General features: G+C 37.1%; 1 long non-coding RNA gene across 5 annotated transcripts; it reads right to left on the bottom strand.

The window, feature by feature from the left end:
- Positions 1–17517: 17517 nt before the first annotated feature.
- On the bottom strand, positions 17518–20002 carry LOC113349875. 5 transcript variants are annotated; one of them, XR_003360445.1, is made up of 6 exons: positions 19846–20002; positions 19711–19755; positions 18703–19640; positions 18482–18578; positions 18175–18352; positions 17518–17936 (listed from the first exon to the last, which is right to left on the bottom strand). It is a non-coding gene; the product is annotated as an uncharacterized LOC113349875 (long non-coding RNA). The 5 variants fall into 5 exon arrangements; XR_003360444.1 differs by having other exon boundaries at positions 17519–17936; positions 18482–19028; positions 19541–19640; positions 19846–20000; XR_003360447.1 differs by having other exon boundaries at positions 18482–19626.
- Positions 20003–22665: the final 2663 nt, after the last annotated feature.

Consider the following 22665-nt stretch of genomic DNA (forward strand, 5'->3'; position numbering starts at 1 on the left):
TCTCCAATAGGTAAGATATAAAAAGTAATGACAACAGTTCTTCGTCTCAGATTCTTGTGATTCCGCAATAACTTCTTTTGTTAATCAGTTAGGTTATTGTGAGGTGACTAATATTTCTAGGATGCTTTTCGGGAGTATAATACCAGATTATTAGTTGAGTTTCATGTTCACCTTGGTTTAACTAAAGAAGGAAACAAAACCAGAATAGACTTATCTGTGGGACACAAATTTGTTTATAAGTCTACGACTTTGGGTCGTAGAAACTCTTAGTTGTGGGTGAGGTCAGCTAAGGGAATCACGTGCGCAGAGTCCTGATGGGATTCAAGAGGCGTAAGGAACGTGATTGTACTTTAATCAGTGTGAGCCTTTGTTAGGGCTCAACTACATCTGGTCCGAAGTTAACTTGTATTAGGCTAGAGTCAGTAGCGTCTTAATACTGTGTGGTGCTCAAAGCTGGACTAGGTCCCGAGGTTTTTCTGCATTTGCGTCTGTGTTATTTCTTTTCCGCATTATATTTGTTTATATAATTGAAATATCACAGGTTGTGCGTAGTTCAATCAAAGTTGATAAATCCGATATTGTTTTAAAAGTTGACTTACACTTAGGCATTGGTCTTTGGTACCGTCCAAGTTATTCTCACGACAATCAGGCTCACAAATTTCTATCTATCTGATTTGCTGATTGTATTGAGAAAGAGATAATGCTCTTTGATATATTTCTTGATTGAGTCTCACTTTTAAGTTGGTTCTCTCGGAACTATATTGGAGTTTAGTCCATACAGATTGCCGAACGAATATTAGGTGTGGTTGTTATACCCCTGCGTTTTCAGTATGACACTCTCAAATGTTGATAGTTGAATCAACATGAGAAATACAGATATTGATAGCTGAATCAATATGAGGAGTATTGATCTGTTGTGATTAAATATTGATAGTTGCATCAATACCAGAGATGACGGTTATGAACCTTGTTAGCCGTGACCCGTTGCTTGCTGGAATAATTAGGGTTACTGACAGATGGTGGTCAGAGCAAGTACTGCTAGTTAGAGAAAATAATGCTAGATCAATAAATATTGGCAGCAAGGACAAAATGAAATATTAATTAAAACTAATGGTTGTTGGACCGAATATTATTTAATTAAAATATTGATTGATGGATCAACATTAAAATATTAGTGTTTGAACCTGTTCAGAATTATGCTAGACAGAGCATTAGGTTCAAAACCCTAATTTTGATCAATGGATGTTCAACTAAGAATCAAATCAACCAATGGATGAGAGAGGGACCGGATACATGAGGTGATGGACCGACAATGTAGTGCCCAGATACTCGACTGAGCATTTACCCAATTTCCCAAAAGATCGAGATAAGAGCAGGTGCAGGAGTTATGGACGACTTAATGAACCATAACAACACCGATAGACTTCCGTAAGTTTTGAAACGTAACAGTATCTAATGTTTTGGTGAGAATATCGGCCAATTGTTGTTCCGAGGGCATAAATTCCATATTAATGATACCATTTTCGTAAGTATCTCGAATAAAATGATACCTTATGTCAAGGTGCTTAGTCCTTGAGTGCTCAACTGGATTTTCTGTTAGGAAAATTGCACTGGTGTTGTCGCATAAGATTCTCATTATTCTAGTGTTGATTCCATAATCAACAAACATTTGTTTCATCCATACAAGTTGAGTACAACATGAGCCTGCAGCAATGTATTCTTCTTCACACGTTGAGAGGGATTGTGAATTTTGTTTCTTGCTACGCCAAGCTACAAGATTCAGTCCTACATAATAGAAACCCACTGATGTACTTTTTCTATCTTCCACACGTCCTGCCCAATCTGCATATGAATAGGCAGTAAGATAAGTGTTAGTATCAAAAGTGTAAGAGAGACCATACCCTGCGGTGTGATTGGTATAGCGTATGATCCTTTTTGCAGCTGCAAGATGAGCCTCCTTCGGATTTTCCTGAAACCTAACACAACACCCTACACTAAAAGAAATATCAAGTCGAGTGGTCATGAGATATAAAAGGCTTCCAATGATAGATCGATAAAGTTTCTGATCAACATTTACACATTTATCATCTCGATGCAGTTACCATTGGTACGCATATGAGTTAACTTAGGGATAGACTTATCAAGACCAAATCTTGAGACAAGATCCTTGGCGTATTTCTCTTGAGACAAGTAAATTATATCCCTGTGTTGTTGAATTTGTAAACCTAGAAAGAATTTTAGTTCACCAACATTGCTCATTTCAAACTTCTTTCCAAGGGACACTTCAAACTCTTGTGCAAGTTTCTCCGATGTTGATCCGTAGATGATATCATCTACATAAACTTGAACAATCACAATATCTTTTCCACTCTACTTGGTAAACAGTGCTTTATCATCTCCTCCTCTCAAAAAACCTTTCCCAAGAAGAGATGAGGTCAGTTTTTCGAACCAAGCACGAGGTGCTTGTTTCAAACCATATAGCGCCTTATTAAGTTTAAGGACGTGATCTGTGAAGTCAGGGTTTTCAAATCCCTTAGGTTAAGCTACATAGACTTCTTCCTTTAAGGTTCCGTTTAGAAAAGCGGATTTGATGTCCATCTGAAATAGCTTTACCTTAAGAAAACAAGCATGAGCTAATAATAATCCGATGGACTCAAGGCGTGCCACAGGAGGGAAGGTTTCATCAAAGTTAATTCCTTCGATTTGTGAGTATCCTTGAGCGACAAGTCTTTCTTTGTTTCTGACAATGGTGCCAAACTCATCGGACTTGTTCTTAAATATCCATTTGGTGCCAACAATGTTGACATTTGGAGGAAAAGTTACAAGCTTCCATGTCTTGTGTTTCAAATTAATTTAACTCTTCATCCATTGCATTCACCCATATGGGATCTCTACGAGATTCATCAATATTTTTTGGTTCTACATGTGACAGATAACAAACAAAATTGCAAAAAATTTGAAGTTGTCCTCTAGTTTTTGCAGTAGAATCTCTTCCTCCAATAATACTATTTGGATCATGATTTCTTTGAACCCAGAGGTGACATGGAGGGACACGTTCTTGTTCAACAAGCACAGTCTGATCAATATTTTTCTCCTCGTTACTAGAGAGATCAGGATCAGTAATAGTAGGTACAACTTCTACTGAATCCGGAACTTTGTTGACTTTCTCAGTTGTCTCGGTTAGAGGCAGCTCAGCAGGAGAAAATTTATGGTGAAAGTCACTAATATCATCAATGATAACATTAGCGGATTCCATCATTACTTGGGTTCCGAGATTAAATAATCGAAAACCATGGCTATCAGATGCATATCCAAGAAAGATACCTTCATCACTTTTAGTATCAAATTTCTCTCTTTGTTCTCGATCTTTCAGGATGTAACACTTACTTCCGGACATTCTTAGATAGTGTAAGTTGGGTTTTCTACCATACCACAACTCATATGGAGTATTTAGGGTTTTAGACTGTAGGTAGACACGGTTGATCAAGTAGCATGCTGTGAAGACATCTTTTCCCCAAAATCTTAGAGGAAGATTTTTGTTATGGAGAATTACCCTGGCCATTTCTTTAATATTCATATTCCTTCTTTCAGCAACCCCATTAGCCTGTGGAGTGATAGGTGGTGAGTATTGTTGAATAATCCCTAGTTTGTCACAGAATTCAAATACTTTGGTGTCTTTGAATTCAGTTCCACGATCGCTTCTAATTTTCTTTAGTTTGCGACCTTGTTCATTCTGGATTCTATTAACAATAATCTTAAATTCACCAAGGGTTTCATTCTTTTGAGCTAGGAAAGCTACCCAAGTGAATCTGGTGTAGTCATCTACCATAACTAAATCATACTTCTTTCCTCCAAAAATAGATTGTTGAATTGGTTCGAAGAGATCCATATGAATTAAATCAAGTGGAGCTTTAGTGAGAATGTCTCGAAATGACTTATGGTAAACTTTCGTTTGTTTACCCTTTTGACAGGCACCACATACACCGTCAATCGTTGCATTGATTTTGAGAACGCCTCTAACAAGTTCCTTGTTAATGATCTTAGTTAAGAGGCGATAATTGATGTGACCAAAACGCTCATGCCAAATATGTGTAGATTCCACCTTAGTCAAATTGCAACAATTACTAAATTGAGTATCAAGAAGATAGCAGTTATTTTTACCACGAGTTCTTTGAAAAATTACTTTTCCAGTTTTGTGTACAATGTCACATCCATTTGCATTGAAGACAACTCTGTGGCCTTTGTCACAAATTTGACTAATAGAAAGAAGATTCGCAGTCATACCTTTCACAAATTTCAGGAAATCCGGGAAGCTTGATCGTAAATTTCTTGCTAATATAGCAACATCTTCCATCTCCAAAAGTAACTGGACCTCCTTCAAAGTCGCTTGTAGAAACAAACCACTAAAGATCGCCAGTCAAATGTCGGCTACATCCACTGTCAAAGCTCTCATACTAACACCACTATCCTGATTAGGTTTTCTTGTTAGTTTTGTACACCTTTTTAGATAAGTAATCAATTGTTCAGCTTTCTTGTGAAGATTTCTCGCAACTTTTATACTTTCCTGAAAAAGTGTACACTATGTTGAGTGTGAGAAAGAGACTCACAGAACATACAAGGGCCAACATCAATAATATTATTTAAGAAGTTCTTTCTTATATCAAAATTTTCAAAACAAGTACTTTGTTTAACACTTGACTTACAAGAGTTATTCATCATCACTGAAGAAATTTTGACAGACTTCAAATCCTTAAGTTTTGCAATTTTTGCAATAAGATCATGGTTGATCTGGATCTGTTCATCCAACTTCCTTTGGAGAATAACAAGGATTTTAGAACATTCTCTAAGATTGTGATTTATTCCTGGTGAAGCGCTGATAGAGACTTTATTGTCCATAGAGTTAGATCGCTACAAACACAGACTTTTGAGGTCTTAAACATGTTTGCCTACTCTGATACCAATTGAAAAAGTGGGGGTATAACAACCACACCCAATATTTCGATTATCAATCTGTATGGACTAACTCCAAAATACTTTCTAGAGAATCAACTAGACAGTCAGACTCAATCTAGAGAAAAGTATATCGAGGAGTTAATATCTCTCTCACCTGATTTGATCTTTATTCAAGCAAATATAAATCTGCGAGACTTTATAAAATACAAGGATAATAACTTGGATGGTACCAAAAACCAATATCCAAGTGTCAATCAATTTAAATCAACAACCAAAGGTTGAATATTCTAATTGATTGATATTAACGCACAACCTGTGATATTTCAATTACATAACAAAATATAATGCGGAATAGAAATAACATGGACACCAGAAATTTTGTTAACGAGGAAACCGTAAATGCAGAAAAACCCAGGGACCTAGTCCAGATTGAACACCACACTGTATTAAGCCGCTACAGACACTATCCTACTACAAACTAACTTCGGTCTGGACTGTAGTTGAACCGTAATCAATGTCACACTGATTCAAGGTACAGTTGCGCTCCTTACGTCTCTGATCCCAATAGGATACTACGCACTTGATTCCCTTAGCTGATCTCATTCACAACCAAGAGTTGCTACGACCCAAAGTCGAAGATTTTAATAAACAAATCTGTATCACACAGAAAAGTCTATGATAGGTAAATCTGTCTCCCACAGATAGACCTAAGAGTTTTGTTCCGTCTTTTGATAAATCAAGGTGAACAGGAACTAATTGGTAATCCATACTTAAATTTCCGAAGAACAGTCTAGTATTATTAATCACCTCACAACAATCTTAATCGTATGGTACTGAAACAAGATGTTGCGGAATCACAAACGATGAGATGAAGATGTTTGTGATTTCTTTTTATCTTGCCCTATCGGAGATATAATCTCAAGTCAATTATTCAATTGAACTCGTACGATAGAAAATGGCAAGATCAGATCGCTCAAATACAAGAGAAGTAGTTTCGTCTGGCTTCACAATCCCAATGAAGTCTTTCAATCGTTAACCTACAGGGTCTCGGGAAGAAACCTAAGGTTAAAGGAGAATCGACTCTAGCAAACTAACTAGTATCACACAAAAGGTATGGGGATTAGTTTTTCCAGTTGCTAGATGTCTCTTGTATATAGTTTTCAAATCAGGGTTTGCAATCTAAGTTACCTTGGTAAAAAAGCATTCAATATTCACCGTTAGATGAAAAACCTGATTTCTCCAAGCTAATATCTTTCAACCGTTAGATCGAAACTTAGCATGTCATACACAAATGAAATGTGTTTATTTAGGTTTGAGTAACCGTACCTAAACGTGTACACTTGGTCAGTTCACAAATAGTTAACCGAGGTTAGCCATATGAGTACTTTCATATCAACCATATTCATCTTTCTCATAACTAGTTCAAATGACTTATAAGAACTAGTTGATAGATTTGTTCAATTGCTTAGGTCTTTATTCATAAACACAATTGAAACAAAACCGGTTTGATTCACTTGAATCAATTCATGAACAATATTGCCATGGTTTGCAAAGATTGCATTCCTTATTGATTTATTTTTTTAAGTTCATGAACTTCCAATTTGAGAAATAACCAGCTTGGGTACGCGTATCTTAGCTACCGGATTTGAGTTTGGAAACTCAGCAGAAATTTTCGGTTCGAAAACTTCCGTGAGTACGCGTACGGTTACGCGTACCTAAGGTGACTGGTTTTCCAGTTTGTAAACTTCAAACTCCAGAAGAAATTTTCGGTTAGAAAACTTCTGCCAGTACGCGTACCTGACATGTCTCCTTTACCAATGTCGCATGCACAAGTGCACACAATTGGTTTCCTGCACATGGATTTATACACTAATGTGCGAACACACTATATATGCTTATTTCCATAGTTGGTTACATAATATCAACTCTACATTTCAATCATTGAAACATTCTTCTATAATGTTATAACAATGGTTATTCACGACTATCGTCATCAAAGCTATTTTCAAGATTGAAACGTCATCATGACATTCGTCACGGATGAAGATGAAAAGTGGTTAAAGCGAAAGCTTACCAACACATATTTCGAGAAAAAGATAAACTCGGCTAGAAACAATAAATGTGTATGTATGAAAACTATCATACTTATACGACTTTGTCTCAGGAGTAGGAGATAGAGAGATATACTTTTGAGTGATAGATAAGTTCAAGTCTCCACATACCTTTTAGTCGGATGAAGTTCCACTAGAGTAGTTCTTCGTCTTCATAAGATGATTGCTATGGAGTATGGAGCTCAACTACAATAACCTATCCTAAACCGAGACTTAGCTATAAGTAGTCTAGATATCAAGACATATAGTTTTGACAACTAAACTTGACAAACATGCTTGAGATAGCAACGCATGCTTGTTCGGCCGAGAAGTGCTCTAACACCTTCTTTGATCAAATTTCTAGTCCTAGTTCTCCTTTGACCATTATTACTAAATACACCCGTGCCTCTTGATCGGGGCATACTCGGAGGTGCCCCAAATGCCCGAAAGGTAAATATCCATTACTTTCCATGGAATTCGACTGAGAAAATCCATGGATCCTAAGTAAGTAAATATTAGGGTTTGATTATTTTTCTAGGGATTCGCGGGTGAATGCCGCACTAGAATTAATTAGTAGCTCTATACTAGCATGCAATATGTCTAAGAGCATTTAGATATAATGTGATCAGCATCATATATTATTCTGGGAAAATTCAGACACCAGAGATGAATTCTGAATTCAAATAAGAAATGCTGAGACTTTCAGCTTAACTATAAAATATATGGAATATCGAAAGTTCTTCCTCAGAAGCATTAATATTACCGTTATATATTTTCACGTTGATTTTATAGAACCGCGATTCACTTCTTTTGCAGAAAGTGAAGACATAATTTTTTATGATTCCGACACCGATCAGAGATACATATTTTTCGACGTGATTTTACGAATATGACCTTCGTCAAAAATACACCATCAACATTATGTCCCCTGCTTAGTGTGGGACAGTCATGTTTCGTAGTATGCACATAGATGGTAATTTTTACTAACATAAGCAAAATGAATAAATAGGCTCGGTTGTTAGATATTACCAGGATTTCCGATCCAATAATGCTCCAATAAAGTCGAATGATCCATGAAGGAGTGATAGTCAGACGTAAGAGCTCTTGCATAATGATCGGGCATCGTCTGGAGAGCAAAAATTGATAAGGCACACTGGTTTTGATGGTAGAAAGACCATGTTGACCCGTGTATGGCACATGCGCTGCTTGAAAGAGGAGTCCTAATTTGACCGAAATTAGGAAAACCTAATAATACATATAAAAGTGAATGAAACCCTTTTATTTTTTCACCTCCTTTCATCACTACAGCAGCAACTCCTTCTCTCTCTCTCCGTTCATCATCCGACGACAGGAAAAACTCACCGGAATTCCCGCCAACCGGCCAACTTCCGGCTCCGACACCGACACCGACACCGACCTCTTTCCGTTAAGTTTGATTTTTTTTTTTTTGATTTTTTCTTTCTCTGCTACATGGTTCATCAATCATGGAAAATAAAAATATTTCAATATTTTTTATGAATTAATGAAGATTTAGGTCAAAATATCGTATTTTTGACTTTCAGTGTTTCAATTGTCTTCGTAGGTGCTTTAATCATCTTTGGTGCAGCAAAGAGGAAGACCTTGTAGCATCAACTCTTATAATATCACCGCTGATTACTGATCGAGTCGTAAACATGTAACAATTAAGGTTTCATTGTCTTCCCTTTGTTTACGTCATTTTTTATCGATATATGTAATAAGCACTAAGTGTTACATTTTATACCCATATTTATATGAGCTAGGATTCAATATTTTTACTAATAATATTATTTTAGTGCCTTTATAAAAAGTACAAGTGAATTCGATCATTTTGCAAATAAATGCCTAGGTTGCAACTTAGATGGCATTTGTGACACGATGCAATCAGTGTTGCTGCTGGCGGCACCAAAGATAGGGAGCTCAACTAATGCTGGACTGGCTTGTTATTTATGAGCCACTTTTGAGCCATATGAAGGCTAGAGAATAAAACGAAACAAAAGGAATTGCTTTGCTTATTCAAACACATGAAGCCCATCAAAGATGTTGGTAAATGGAGAACTTAGACAGAGAAGGAAAGTATCAAGAACTACTGACGGAGTTCTTGCCGTCGCGACCAGGGGAATTATATTGCCATCAACCTAAAGATCAACTGCGACTGATTAATGAGATGGTTATTGGCTGAGCTGTGCAGTCGTGGCCGAGGTAGAGATAGTGCTGTTGCCGGATTCCAAAAGGAGTTGGATTTGGAAGTCGTCATCATGGCAGCAGCTCTTTGCAAGGTGATTTTGCTTATTCTGTCACTCTCAGTTGTTTGAGTTCGATCTCTTCTGCCAATCTCGAACAGTAACTTCAATGTTTGAGGGTGCTTATGGAGTCGAGAAGTATGAGCGGTGACTGATAATGGAGTTCATCCACTGAGATGGAAAACATAAGAAGGTGCTGGGGTCAAGATGAAGCAATGAAGTAATGATGGGTATGTTATTTGAATCCGTTTCATGGCTGTAAACGATGAGTCAAAAGCAGTGGTGTTCAAGTCATTTTCGGCTCTGGATTGAAATTGAAGAAGAGCTGGTGCTGTTGGTGGTTGAACAGCTGGCGGGAGAATTGGAACTGTTTTCTGCCGGTGAAGGAAGATGCTTAAGCGATGGACAGAATCGAAAGTGAAGTTGGGGCGAGTGTTGGCCGATTTGACTTTGCTGCGAAGCTAGGTCAAGAAGATGATGGTGTTGGTCGTGATTTGTATGAGTGGAAACTATAGCCACACCCATTTTTAGAATTCTTCCCACTGTGAAACCCACCGTCCAAAAATCTCACGGGCGCACCCATTTATTTAGAAAAAATTATTAGGAGACCCATTATTTTTAAATAGAAAAAGATACGGGGAGAGGCGAGAATAAATTAGAAGATGTAGATTTCGTTTCAAATTGAGATTCTCTCCAAGTTCTAGAGATTCCAACTTTTGATTCTCATCAATTTTTCTCTTTTTCGTTCAAATTTAGTTCAGTCTGATTCGACTTTTTGTTTTTAGGTTTTGGTTTTGATTTGGAATTTTCGATACCAGGCTTTAGATCTCAATTATGATTGGAGAAATTTTGAAGAAGCAACATTAAAAGAATTGATCATAAACTCTTCCAAAGGTGAGTAAGGATCTTGTTTGAGCAACAGTTGATACGAGTGTGTGATTCGGACAGAATTGTGGTCGCAGTTGAAATTATAGGAAATGGGTTTTGTTTGAGCTTTACTCCGAGAACAAGAAGATGATTCTGTGAGATGGTGTTGCTGTTAGTAAGGAAAATTAGAAAATGGCGGTGGTGGATGAACTGATGGTTGTCTGGGATGGTGTTCAAAGCAGAGTGTACGGAAAAGAGGTACAGTGCCTCCATATTTCAGTCGAGAGTGCTTTGAGCTGGTGATGGCAATTACTTGGAAGGTCTTGGATAGGGAATGGAGCAGATATTACAGTGGCGTGGCTGTTGATTACAAAGAGCGATGGAAGTTTTGAATTTAGAATTGGTTGATTATTGGCACTGATGCTCGGTGATGGAAGACAAGGTATTATGCTATCACTGTGGAGTTGAATTCAAGAATCGAATGAATTAGTAATGTTGTTTTGGGAAGATCTGGTGATTAGTATTTAGTACTGGTGGAATACAATATAAGTGATTGTGCAATTTAGCTGCCAACTTATCACTTTCGTCTCAGCTTCACTCGATCACTTTGCGAATGCAGAGAGAGCTGCAGTGGTTTGAGGTACGTACACGTAACAGTCCAAACTTACACTAAATTGGTATAGTTGCTAGCTTGTGTTGTGTACATTATGAATGATGTTACCTTTTGACCAGACCGTTGAAAATATTACCCTACCAATCCACCAAACTTACACTAAGGGAATCTTCCATACTAACATTAGTGGGAAGCATAGCCAGTAGCGAATATTATTCTTGAGTGGGGTTTAACAATGGAGAAAGTGAACTTGATGTTGCAGTATCTATATATGGATTTTGAAAAGATGAAACAAGTGTAGTACATTCCTTAGCTTTTCTCGGGTACCCATGAATTTTATAACACGTATATTTTGTATGTTCTACTTTGTTACAATGCTCACAGTAAAGTCGTGGATGTTTGTTACTATTGAAACCAATAAAAAAATAGACTGCATCTATAATAATATCTGCATAACATGTTATGCAGTCGAGAAAATGGATGCATAACCTGTTATGCATTCGAAAATATGACTGCATAATGCATTATGCATCGAGAAAATTGTTGCATAATCTTTTATGCATTGAGAAAATAAATGCATAACCTTATATGCATCCGTAAATATGGATGCATACTGCATTATGCATCAAATTCTTTTATGTACGCACTAAAAGTAACCAAAACAATGGTTACATAACTTGTTATAGATGCATAACTTTGTTATGCGTCCGCAGAATGTGTTATGCATCTTTTTTGGTGGCTGCATAATGGTTATGTATCAAGTTTTCGAAAATTTTACCTAAAATGATGATCACCTCCGATTTTTTCGTGAAAAACAAAAATTTGATATTCTTGTTTGTACTCGTTGCGTAGCTCTCTTAAAAAGATTTCCAACGATATAAAATTTGTAAAATTCCAAGGCGCGGATTTTTAGATATGTTAATCCAAGTTGCGTTACCAATTATACCCCTAATGCATAACCCTTCATGCGGATGCATAATCCGTCATGCATACGTTTTTAGTAATTTCAGATAATTATGGGTGTCACGGTACCCAAAATTAATTGTGGGCCTGACAATGAGAATATTATTTATTTTGGGTCTCCCCCTAATTTTCCCTTTGTATGAACAAGAACAAACTATAGAAGTTACGTTGGCTGACCTAAACGCTTCGGTCTGGGCCGATGGAGAAGAGTAGTGGACTGGGCCTTGGCGATTGCATTTTTAGGACTTCTCGCATCATATAACATAAACTAGATAGAAACCCGTGCTTTACACCGGGAGGCGGGAGTATGAACACTAATTTTGGGCATGCCTAAAACTTTCAAGGCATACAAAGGACTAGTCCTAACTTGGGTGACCTTATAACGGGTACCCTATGGGGTGGTTCAATTACCTATATGCCCTTAAATTCTCTAAATTACTACTAATATATCTCTATCCCTAATACAAAAACCTATAATCAATAAACCAAAATCAGTTTCATATCCCTAACCCCTTCTTCTTCCTCCTCCACAACAGCCGAACCCTTCTTCTTCCTTTTTTTTTCATCGTATCATCGCGAAAATTTAATCGTCGATTCGTGAAAATTTAGTCGACGATTAAACTCATCTATATAATGGTTCTCCGTAAGCCAGTATCTCGTTCTAATCGAGCGATTGAACAACCCATTGAAGAAGAAGAAGATTTAGAGAGTGAAGAAGAAACTCAAAATCAACCACAAAATCAACCGGAAGAAGAGATTGAAGAAGAACCAACTCCACAAATGAGAATAAGAAGGTTAGTTTTACAAACCCATCTCGTATTTGATGTTTTTGATTGGTTTGATTGATTTAATTCGTCAAAATCATGTTTCTGCGGCGGTTACAGGGTATGGTTCGGCGCAAAAAAAATCTTAGATGTGCGCCAAGCTGTTCTTGAAACTGAACCCTGAAAGTGCATATGAACGGCTCGGCGTATATCTGAAATCCGTTTTGAGCCGAACTTGGTGACACATAGACTTATATTTAGGATCGGCTTATTCGATGGTGTTAGTTTTGTGCCGAATATGGTTTGTGAATTTCAGAAATTTTGCATGTGCGTAGGATCGGCTTGTATGGTAGTATTAGTTTTGTGCCGAATAATTGTTGTTTGAATTTCAGAATTTTTGCATGTGTATAGGATCGGCTCATATGGTAGTACTAGTTTTGTGCCGAATAAATGTTTGAATTTATAAGTCTAGATTCGGCTTATTCGATAGTATTAGGGTTGCGCCGAATATCATTGTTAAAATTTCATAAATTTTACTAGTGTGTAGGATCGGCTTATTTATATGATATCATGTTGCGCCGAATACATGTTTGAGTTCATAATCATAGATTCGGCTTATTCGACGGTATCGGTTGTGAGCCGAATATATAGGATCGGCTAATAATTTTGCATGTGCGTAGGATCGGCTTGTATGGTAGTATTAGTTTTGTGCCGAATAATTGTTGTTTGAATTTCAGAATTTTTGCATGTGCTTAGGATCGGCTTGTATGGTTGTATTAGTTTTGCGCCGAATAAAGGTTTTGATTCATAAGTCTAGATTCGGCTTATTCGATAGTATTAGTGTTGCGCCGAATATTATTGTTAAAATTTCATAAATTTTACAAGTGTGTAGGATCGGCTTATTTATATTATATCATGTTGCGCCGAATACATGTTTGAGTTCATAATCATAGATTCGGCTTATTCGACGGTATCGGTTGTGAGCCGAATATATGGGATCGGCTTATAATTGTTTTGTGGTATGAGCCGATCCACTCTCTGTGTAAGCTAATAAAAATTTCAAGACATGATTCGGCTCATATGTGTTATTTCGGGTAAGCCGAGCCTTCTTATTTTCTTACAAGTTTTTGGCTTTCCAAATCTCTTTGTTGTTCGAATTAGTCTTATAACTTTCATATTTGTGTCAGGACCAATGCAGCTACAAAGATGAAGAAGATGGAGGTAACACCTTCTACTTCTAAAACTCCCGATCCTAGAGGAGGAGGTAAGAAAAACTTGGGAGCGGGAGGTAGAGGAGGAACTTTAGAAGAAGTAAGAATTGAAATACAAGTAAGAATTGAAAGACAAGAAGAAGGAATAGCTGAAGATGAAGAAGTTTATGATAATCAAGAAGTTCATCAAGAAACACAACCCCAAGGAAAACCCAAGAAAGACAAGAAAGGTAAGAAGGTGGCAGAACCCGAGAAAGAGAAGAACGATGATGATCGACGGATCACCGGTTTACACATTCCTGATGAAGATAACGTAATTACACCTCGATCAGATGGTTTGCCTCATGGTCTTCCGGAAGATGGAGAAAATGTGTTGATTGGTTATGCCGATTCTTGGGCGAAGAGAATTTATGAGACTCCTGATCACAACCGTGCAGTCCGAGTATTGAGACACCAGAGGGCAGCGGAATGGAGTCTTGATGAAGAGGTTCCTGAGGTGATTGCTTACGTACAAGCCAGTGCTTTATGTCCTGCTATCAATTATGTACATAAGGAATATGATAGTGTGTCGGCCTCTGCATTTACCGAGCGCTTTTGTCCAGAAACTTACACATTTCAATTACCTTTTGGAGAGATGTCAATCACTCCTGATGAGGCTAGTAAGATTACAGGTCTTAAAGCAAGGGGTGTAAGTGTGGATGCTGGTTTTTATGACATGAGTTGGGATGATCTATACAATTTGTACCTGGAATGCCTTGGTTGGGGTTCAATGAAAACTGAGTTGGAGTTTTGTCGATCAGTTAAAGATGTCGATACCGTTTTCATACCAGGTGGCAGAAATAAGAAGAATAAGAAGATCAAGTTGACTAACTTGAAAAGGGAGTTTGAGAACACAAAGGAAAGAGTCACACAAGTTTTGTTGATAATGGATCCCGTCAAAGTGAAGCAAACCGGAACTGCCTACTTGCTTTATACTCTTGGTAGAGACATCTTTCCCGACACTACCGGAAACAAGGTAAATGCTAATTATCTCCAATTGGTAAAGAATCTTGAAACTTGTAACAAGTTTGCTTGGGGAACGGCTACGCTCGCTTACCTGCTGGACCAACTTGCCACCGCGTCTAGGTTGACAAGTACAAACATCGGAGGGAACTTCACTTTGCTCCAGGTAACTTTTGGGAGTTCAGAGTATGGTTCGGCTTATAACCATAAAACCTTTTAAGCCGAAGTTTTTTCTTACTTGGTTCGGCTTATAATACTTGATCCATATAAGCCGAACAGTTCTCTGAGTTTGCAAACTTTAGTCTTACTTTGATGTTTCCAAGTAAAACTTGTTTCTATCAATTCAATTCCTTTGATTTTTTAATGTGGTTCTTTGGATGCAGGTGTGGATATATGACCATTTCCCAATTTTGAACTTGTCCAAAGTATTTGAGAAAGATGTCGATTATGTTGATACTGAGCCAACTGCAGCACGGTACGCGTACGAGGACTCCAAGAAAAGGAACAAAAAGAAGTTGGTGGCAAGTTTGAGAGAGACGTTAGACTGTATTGGTGTTGATGATGTCGCTTTTCAACCATATGAGAATGAAGATGAAGAAGATGAAGTTGTTGAAGATGAGGATATGTCGGTAGGTATGTATCATGGGCTATTGTGGTATCCCGGTGATTATGTTATATACGATCCTAGGCGAGTACTCCGTCAATTAGGATGTATCCAAAAGGTTCCTTTGTTTGACGAGAAATTCAGGTTGTTACCAAAGAGTGGTAAGGGAACTAAAAGCACCACTTCATCTTGGGAAGCAAAGTATGATCCTGATCCCACCGTTGAGTTTTGGAATAATTTAGACAATCACACATTAGATGCGTCCAAGTTAACACCTTTACTTGATGATCCATGTGAAGAGGATCCGGGCTATATGGATTGGTATAACCAAATTTCTCATCCCTTCATTATCAATAAGAAAAGGCAAAAGATATATGATAAGGGGAAGGCGAGGCCAATCAAGATCACCAACAAGTCTACTTCTGAAGATGTAGTCAAGGCTTTCAAGGTTATGGTAAGAATGACTTCACTTTATACTGTTTTCATATATTACTTATGGTAAAAATGTCTTCAACCTCATGGTTATAAGTTGTTCTCAAATGAAAAATAGGTTGCCGCGGGTAGGGAGATGTTGAAGAAAATGAAGGCCAAACTTGGTTGCAAAACAACAATGATCGTGGAAGAACAAAAATACCTCATCGACAAGTGGGATGCAATCATCAACAAAGGACAAGGACCCGAGGAACCCGAACAAAGGCCTACCACTAAGAGGTCTCGACAAGTTGGTGAAGGTACAAGCCAAGTTGGTGCTACCGTCCAACCCGGTAATGATGCGTCGGAAGATGAAGACCAAGGTGGAAGAAGAGGTGGTCGTGGAACTAAGAAGAGGGGTCGTGGTTAAATGCCCTTTTATGGTACACTTTTTCTTAAGTTTTAAGTACACTTTTATGGTGTTGCAAACACCTTTGCTTTAAGGTGCTGAACTTTGTTTTTAATGGTGCTGGGATTGGGTCATGGACACCGTCAATTTCATGTTTTAATGAATAGCTTAACAGTTATGTGCCGAATTTACAGAGTTCGGCTTATCCTCTAATGTTAGTTACACGCCGAATCATTTGTCCTTCAGGTTCGGCGCATTCGATAATCACATTATGTGCCGAACTATGAACATTTACAGGTTTCGGCTTATACGATATCCTCAATATGTGCCGAACCGCGAACAATATTTTAACCCAAAAATTAACAAATTCATGTTCGGCTCAGACGATAATCATATTATGTGCCGAACCTTGAAAATAAGAGGTTTCGGCTGATACGATATTCTCCATATGTGCCGAACCAGTAACAATATTTCAACCCAGAAATTAAAAAATTATGTTCGGCACATACGAATTTGGATATGTAAGCCGAATTAGTAATGATTCTATTCCGGGCTATTCAGGATGTTGTTCGGCTTACTATAAAACTTTCATATAAGCCGAACTAGTGTCTAGCAAAAGGGTGGGAATTGGAAATTATAGGTTCGGCGCATGTAGTAAACAGATTCAGTAAGCCGAACCATTCATCAATTGGTAGATTCGACTCATAGATGTGAGCCGAACCTCAACCTGTTTCGCCGAACCATGATTCATAATCTAAGAAATCAGCCATTTGGGAATCATTGGTGTAGTTGATGTGTATTTTTCTAGGTTTTTTAGATGATATATGACCCTCCTCATCCTCCATTGAATCAAGAATTATAATTTTCTCACTTTCTCCTTCTCTTTCTCTCCTTCTTAACCAAACCAAAACTTTGATTTTTTTTTCCTCATATTTTTCATCCAAACAACTCTTATAATTCTGAAAATTATCTTAATCTCTAAACAAAATATTTAATCACTAATCAAGATTATTAACACTAATACGTAAAGGGCAGATTTGCCATTAAAAAAATTTGGGTTAAGGGGTTTATCTGATTTTGCTATTCAACAACCTTTTTTGTCTTCATTCAGTATGCCTTGAAAGATTTTGGTATGCCCAAAATTATGGTTCGGGAGTATAGCCTTTTAATTCAGGTTGGGCTAAAAATTGTTTAGCTAGCGAGCTGATGTTAAATTTTCATAACTCGTGCCCAGTTCCTACAATATATTTTGAAAACAGATTTATAGGCAAACTGATATCATGTGTCTTAAAATATGCAAAACAATCAAAACTGATTCATCTTCTTAAACATGAAAAAACATCATCATAAGCTTCGGGGAAGCATTCAACCACAATACAATAAGAATTACCAAGGAGATCAAATGCTTGAAAACATTCAAATAATGAGCCAAACAATATAGGACACAAAAAATAATAGTTACCGCCGTAATAAACGATCGCATTACATAATGCACACTATACTATCAAAAAAGATCAGAGAATTACATGATGAGCAAGAGGATTAAATCTCCTGCAAAAAGTTGAGTTTCATACCCATCACTTCTTCATCTATACACTCATCATTAGGTCCGCTTCAAAAGAAAATCATCCTATTGGCTGAAGTACAGTAGCGCTTCCACAACAAAGCGTGTTTCTTGGCCAAAGCTGCAGCTTTCTTCTTTTTCGGTAATTCCCGCGCCTTAGATGCCTTGGTCTTTAATGCCCAGTCAAGTGGAATGTGTCCGACTTGTTACACATTCAACCCTGTCTGAATTTCAGAACTCTTAATCAGTATGACACGATTGACGCATCCACAGTAACAACTTAAAGCATTCACAGCAATTTATGATGATATGGTTCAAAGTCTTTAAATGTGTTGAACTAATATTGATAGTTAATTAAACCAAGTAGTTTCAAGTTTAATTCATCTTTTGTAAGTAAAACTCGATAACATATTGCCACAAAATTAATGTTCTAAAATGGAGGACAGGTTCTATAAACAATACCTTTTGTTGTCCAAAGCAATTCCGAGACTGTCGTTGACCACTGTGGAGCACACTACCGTACCCACATATAATACCTTAATTTGTTAACTCTTGCAACACGATTTAAGTGCGAGCATAGACAGTGTATGTCTTCGCCAAAATTCAAACGAAACTAACCTTAACAAAGCAGTAGCCTAGCCTACCCAAATGAATTTAAATGTAATAAGCATATCATTCAATCAAACGATCCATGTAAATAAGGAAAAAAAAAATGAAACTGATGCAATCATTCCACTTAAAAGAGACTAACAAAGAATCAACCATATACCTTAAATTTAGCTTCAGACCCTTTCTTGGAGCATCTTCAGAATCACTTTAACACTTTTAACACATTTATGTTCTCTACCGCATCGAGACTCTTCTAACTATTTGCTCGCACAAAACAAAGTAAACAAAAGGCTCACAGAACACGTAAAAAAAAATCAATACTAATAATTTTTCATTTGCGTTCAAAGCTTTATATGAAAAGGTGGAGTTTGATCTGGTTACCCAAAAATTCCCAGGGAGCCCGCGTAAGGGCTTGAAGAACTACTAATCAAGTGAAGGCATCTATCTTGCATCTTTTAGTCATTGCAATGGTGAATTTGATCACATGATAATTGTAACTTTTTTGCTCCATCCATGTAGAGGATTCTAACATCCCTTAGATTCAAGTCAGGGTACATGACAGTGATCATAAACTGGGAACAGTGAAGAAGCATGACCAGACTCAAAGAAGAAAAGGTATAATAAGAGATATGTACACTTAAATGTAACCGAGATCTATAGATGCTAAAGTATCAGCTCCACACAGGACGTTTTACATTGTCTTTCATCTGTATCAATCAGAATTAGAATTGCAACAGTAAAAATATGCTACACGCATAGACGACTCAATGCCAAAATATCACGTCAAAAGAAACATCAAGACTCAAGGGTAAGTTTGCCATCTGATCCCCTTTTTAAACTTTATGCATTTTATAATTTCTTTCAGTTTAGTCCAATTAATAATAATGGATTGTAGTAAGAATTTTTCTAAATGAGACCCATCCAGAACTGCTCTCAGATCTCTTTTTCTGTCATGTGCATTATGATATTCTTAGACCGGCAATGCTTGAAAGTCAGCACTAACTATTGCAGAGTTCAATGTTCACCTAGTCTAGTGACAATTGAAATAAAAACTGAAAACAAACTTCCTTGAACATAAACATTAGCTTTTTGATTAACTCTACAATAGAAAATTTAAGTATTAATTTTTCTTAGGCATTTCCACGAACACATAATGCTCTACACAGTTAAATGAACTTGGAAAACATAAATCAACTTGATATCAGTTCGAATAACTTACATTGTCTTGAATTCGTCGGAACATATACATGAATTCGTAATTCAACCATAGTATTGGGGCGAAGGAAACCAAAGCCAAAACAGTACCTTTTTGTGGTTACCTGCATATGATTAGAATTCTTTCAAAAATTAGCAAACCCAATTTGAATAATATAAGTTGAGGATGAATACCCTCATCGTGGTCTGAATCGGTATTTTCATCAGCATGAGAAATATCTGAAATTCAATTGAGACGGTGATTAGGAAAGTGATGGGGGTTTATGTGTTAAGTAACGATACAGAAAGAAAAGGAATGCGAAAAATTACCATTTTCATCAACAATGATTTCTTCATCTTCATTAAGAAAATTGATTTTTCATCATTCTCATCTCTATCTTTTCTGTACTTCATATCTCTCTCTCTTCTCGGGTTCTCTGGTTATCCCTTCTGTACTTCATATCCACTCTCTCTTCTCTGGTTATTGGTTTTACAAAAGTGGGTTACTGGGGTAGTTGTGTCTAAGCGGGCGGTTATGTTGGGGCAGTTGGTTGCCGGTTTCTCATCGGTTATGGAAGGTGTGTGCGTGGTGTCAAATTATGTTTCTTGTTAGCTCTGTGGGACCAGAATCAATGAGAAAGCATTATTCTCTAATACTCTCACCATATTTTTCCACATCAGATTTTGGTGGGGTCAGAATGAATAAGAATTGAGTATTTAGTTTCAATTATCATCTTGTTGGAAGAATTGTTTTTTGGGGACTACTCAAAAATGGAGGGAGACTACTTTGTGATAGGGTTGTCTACCCTGTACTTATAGTGGTAATTATATAGTTACCCTTACTCTGACAGACTTTCACAAATACCCTTGACACCTATATTAATACCCCTCGGATCCAGAAGAGATTATTAATCTCAGATTCACCCTCCCCACATCTATTTCATTTTCAATTTCATTTATTTATTTCTTCTTCGCTCGAATCTCTCCTTCTCTTTCCACCACTTCTGCTACGAGCACCACCATATCTATCGCCGCCATCGCCATCGCCACTGCTACCCTCAATACCAGCACCATCTTCTCCAATATTAGATATTTCAGATTCAAAAAAATTCTGTCACTACCGTCGTCTTTTTCTCCGGCAGAGAACTTTCTCTCCTTTTATTAAGATGAATATTTAATTCAGCTATTGGAGTTCGAGAGAGATTAAGGTTTTAATTATGCATTTTATTTTTCTGTATTAGTTTCTGGTGGTGGTAATGATGGTGACGGTGATTGAATTTATAAAGCTAGGGTTAGGGATTTGAGCTACTGGTAGTGGTGGTGGTGGTGTGGTAACTAGTTACGATTGCTTAATACAACCTCGTCGATTTTGATTGCTCGATCTAAGAAGTGACTAACATTATTATGGTGTTTTTAAACTTGATTCAACCATGCACTTGAGGTAATCACCCCGTCTCTCAAACTTTCATTTTCAATTTCAATTTTGGGTCTGGTTGGGAGATTGCAATTGATGTTTCTTAAGTTTAAAAATCCTAATTGAATTTATTCTCAAGAACTGCTCCTAATTAAAAGGTGGTGGTTTAGGTTGGAATGATAAAATTGGTGATGGAAAGCCTGAACTGTTGGCTATGGTGGGGTTAAAATGGTTCTGGTTGTTGTTGTTGTGGTGGTGGAGATGAGTGATTGTTGGTGGTGGTGGAGATGGTGAGGTTCGAATGATAAAAGAGTTACGAAACACATAAAAGTCTACGGGAATATATAAATCTGTTTCCCACAGAAATACCTACGATTTTTGTTCCGTCTTTTGATAAATCAAGGTGAACAGGAACCAATTCATAACCCGGACTTATATTCCCGAAGAACAACCTAGAATTATCAATCCCCTCATAATAATCTAAATCATATGATGGCGAAACTAGATATTGTGGATTTACAAACGATGAGACGGAGATGTTTGTGACTACTTTTCTATCTTTCCTATCGGAGAAATTAATCTCGAGCCAATTTTACAATTGTACTCAATACGATATAAACATCAAGATCAGACCACGCAACTACAGAGAAAATAGTTGGATCTGACTTCACAATCCAAATGAAGTCTTCAAGTCGTTAACTTACAGGGTCTCGGTAGAAGCCTAAGGTTAAAGGAGAATGGACTCTATCTTATACAACTAGTATCACACAGGAGGTGTAGGGATTAGGTTTTCTAGTTGCTAGAGTTCTCCTTTATATAGTCTTCAAATCAGGGTTTGCAATCAATGCTACCTTGGTAACAAGGCATTCAATATTCACCGTTAGATGAAAACCTGATAAGATTCAAACTAATATCTTTCAACCGTTAAATCGAACTTAGCTTGTTATACATAAATGAAATGCACGTTCATTTAGGTTTGTGTTACCGTACTTAAACGTGTACACCTAGTTGGTTCAACAGTAGTTAACCAAATGGTTGGACATATGAGCACTTTCATATCAACCATATTCATCTTCACCATAACTAGTTCAAATGACTCAAAAGAACTAGTTAGAGAGTTGTTCAATTGCTTAGATCTCATAGAAGTATACAAGACACAATCGAAGCAAAAAATATTTTGATTCACTCGAATCGATTCATGAACTTTATAGCCACGGTTTGCAAATATGCATTCCTTACTTTATAAGTTTAAGTTCACGAATAAACCGTTTTTAGAAAATAACCCACTCAAGTATGCATACCGCTACGCATACTTAAGTACTCGGATTAAGTTTGTTTTCAGTTCACAAACTCCAGCAGAAATTCACGGGACGTGAACTTCCGACAGTATGCGGACTTTAGTTCCGGTTATCCTGAGCAGCAAAGTATGCATACTTTGGTTCAAGGATTATGGACTTACACAAGTATGAGTTTACATACAATGTTTATATCCATTCAAGGTTATATATTCTAAACTCTCATTTCAATCATTTAAACATTCTTAGAGGATGTTAAATAGAGGTTACTCACAAAGTATTCTTCATCAAAGCGATTTTCAAGATATTGAAATAATCAACATGACTTTCGGCACTTGTAAAGATGAACTTGGCCAAATAGAAAGCTTACCAACACAAATTTCTAGAAATAGATAAGCGAGATAAACTCGGCTTGAAATAGGAAATGTGTATAATCAAAGT

This window comes from Papaver somniferum, chromosome 2 (genome assembly GCF_003573695.1).
Source record: "Papaver somniferum cultivar HN1 chromosome 2, ASM357369v1, whole genome shotgun sequence".
NCBI classification, from domain to species: domain Eukaryota; kingdom Viridiplantae; phylum Streptophyta; class Magnoliopsida; order Ranunculales; family Papaveraceae; genus Papaver; species Papaver somniferum.